The following is a 2,886-nucleotide window of genomic DNA, read 5'->3' on the forward strand; positions in this document are numbered from 1 at the left end:
TTAGTATAGATTTTTGTTTTTATTGTGCTGTGATCTGACAGTGTGTTTGGTATAATCTTATTTTTTTCCAATATGCTGAGGATGGTTTTATGTCTGATTGTCTGGTCAATTTTAGAGTATATATTATGTGCAGATGAGACAAATGCATACTATGCTGTTTTAGGGTAGAGAATTCAGTAGATACCTGTTAGGCCCCTTTAGTCAAGCGTCAAGTTCAAGTCCTATTTATGTCTGTTAGTTTTCTGCCTCAATAATATGTATAGTACTGTCAGTGGAGTGTTGAAGTCTCCCACTATTACTGTGTGGTTATTTAAGTCTCTTCAGAGATCTCTAAAAACTTGCTCTACAAATCTGGACGCCCCTGTGTTGGGCGCATATATATTTAAGATATGTCTTCTTGTTGAATGGATCCCTCTACCATTATGTAATGCCCTTTTTGTCTTTTTTAAATCATCTTTGGACTAAAGTGTATCTTGTCTGAAATTAGAATAGCAACCCTGGCATTTTTCTTTTCATCTTGAATATTCAGCAAGAAGGTCACACTGCACAGTAAGAAACAGACAGAGGAGACCACGGCCTTCGAGAAGGTCATGAAGGGGCTGAGCCTGATGGGGCCGCAGGGCTCCAGCTCCAGAAGTCCCAGTACCCGCAACTGGGCCCAAGCGTGGCCAGTACCACGGCGGTTCCCTGCCCAATGTGAACCAGATCGGGAGTGGCACCATGGACCTGCCCTTTCAGACCCCCTTCCAATCCTTGGGCCTGGACACCAGCCTGACCACCAGGCACCATGGGCTGCTGAACGGAGTGTACTGGGAGCGCAGCTGGCTAGGCTCCCCGCACCGCCTACATGCGTCAGGGGACAAACACGGACAGCAGGCCAACAGCTACTCCTAGGGCACAGTGTACCTCTCGCCACCCGCGGACAGCAGCTGGAGAAGGACCAATTCTGACTCCGCCCTGCACCAGAGCACAATGGCGCCCATGCTGCCAGAATCCTTTACTAGTGGGTCCCAGGCCGGGCGCCAGAAAAGAGTCTTACTGTTAACAGTCCCGGGAATGGAAGACACCACATCAGAGGCAAACAAAATCCTTTCCAAGCAAGCGTGGGAAACCAAGAAGACAGGATCCACGACCAAGTGCTGCGCAGAATCAACATCTTCCCGTCCGCCGACCAGGAAAACACTACAGCCCTCATCTCCGCCACCCACAATTCTGGGGGTTCCCTGCCCGGCCTGACTAACATCCACTTCCCCTCCCAGCTCGACCCCGAGGTCGAGCCCATTTCGACCACACTGAGTAGCTCCAGCAGCACCTGGCAACCTCTCCGCCAACCTGATGCACCTGCGCATCAGCGGCGCCGGCCAGGGGATGAGCACACCTGGCTCCCCTCCGCAGCACCGTCCAGCCAGCGTCAGGCCCCTGTCCCTGAGCACAAAGGCGACCCATCAGCAGGCATTGCCCACCCTGTCCCCACTGTCATCCTTCACTCAGGCCGTGGCCTTGGATGCCCTGTCTCTGGAGCAGCAGCTGCCCTACGCCTTCTTCACCCAGACGGACTCCCAGGAGCCGCTGCCCCAGCCCCAGCCTCCGCCGCCCCCTCTGCCTGCGTTCCAGCAGCCGCCACCCCCGCCGCCCCCACAGGCGCCCGTCTGCCTGTCCCCCGGCGGCCCCCAGTTGCCCAGCACCAACCTGAGTCATGGGCCACAGCCGCCCCCGCTCGCGGTCACGGTACCATCCTCTCTCTTCCAGTCCCCCGGGAGAATCCCGGCCAGCCGTCGATGGAGATCCACATCGCCTCGATGCCGGCTCTGCAGCAGTAGCGGCACTAGCTCCGTCTCCTCGCCAACCAGTCTCCCACCTCGCCAGTCTCCAGTCAAGGCTTCTCTCCAGGGAGCTCCCCGCAACACACTTCCACCCTGTGCAGCGTGTTTGGGAACGCACACTATGAGCAGCAGATGGCGGCCAGGCAGGCCAATGTTCTGTCCCACCAGCTGGAGCAGTTCAACATGATGGAAAACGCCATCAGCTCCCTGTAGAGCCCGGGCTCCACGCTCAACTATTCGCAGGTGGCCATGATAGGCCTCATCGGCAGCTACGGGCGCCTGCCCAACTCACAGCAGCTGGGCTACCTCAGCCACCGTGGCATCCCCAACATCATCCTCACAGTGGCAGGAGAGTCTCCCCCGCTCCCCCAGCCTCTTTAAAGCACTGACCAGCTCTCTGGTTGGGGTCGGCGACGTCAGCTTCGACTCGGACAACCAGTTTCCCCTGGATGAACTCAAGATCGACCCCCTGACCCTGGAGGGACTGCACATGCTCAATGACCCCCGACGTGGTTCTGGCCGTCCCAGCCACCCAGAACACCTTCCAGATGGACCGCCTGCGAGCCGCCGTGCCGGCACCCTGCCGCTCAGCTATCCGATGGCGCCTCCCCAGCCCGGGGACAGCAGCGCTCCGTCCCTCGCCAACAGCTGAGCTTGTGATTCTGAGCTTGCAATGCCGCCAAGCGCCCCAGCTCGCCCCCGGTTGTCCACCTCCCGCGAAGCCCAATTGCTAGGCCGCGAGCCGAGTGTCCACCCACTTGCCGGTCCAGGCTGGGCTGGGATCCGAGGCTGTGCGCCCCTCGCCCCTGCAGACCCTCCCTGCACAGGCTCTCTAGCCCGCAGCTCCGGGGCCTGAGTCGTCCACTGTAAGATGCGGGAAGTATCAGCTTGCGGCACGGCGAGCAGGCTTAGGGGAGGGGCGCGCATGGGTCCGCCAGGGCTGTGGGCCACGGTGCATTTTCTGACTGTGCAGCTCTCACTGCCTTCCTCGGTTCCCGGACCCCCAACCCATCTGCCACTCCCAGCCCGTGGTCAGGTAGAGACTGAGCCGCACGCCGCCCCA

At 58.8% G+C, this 2,886-nt stretch overlaps 1 pseudogene across 1 annotated transcript; it reads left to right on the plus strand.

The window, feature by feature from the left end:
• The first annotated feature begins 524 nt into the window (after positions 1-524).
• On the plus strand, positions 525-2,557 carry LOC105517861 (annotated as a pseudogene). The gene has a single exon (XR_001002727.1). The product of XR_001002727.1 is annotated as a CREB-regulated transcription coactivator 1 pseudogene (transcript).
• Positions 2,558-2,886: the final 329 nt, after the last annotated feature.

Source organism: Colobus angolensis, unplaced genomic scaffold (genome assembly GCF_000951035.1).
Source record: "Colobus angolensis palliatus isolate OR3802 unplaced genomic scaffold, Cang.pa_1.0 Scaffold309, whole genome shotgun sequence".
In the NCBI taxonomy this organism is placed as follows: domain Eukaryota; kingdom Metazoa; phylum Chordata; class Mammalia; order Primates; family Cercopithecidae; genus Colobus; species Colobus angolensis.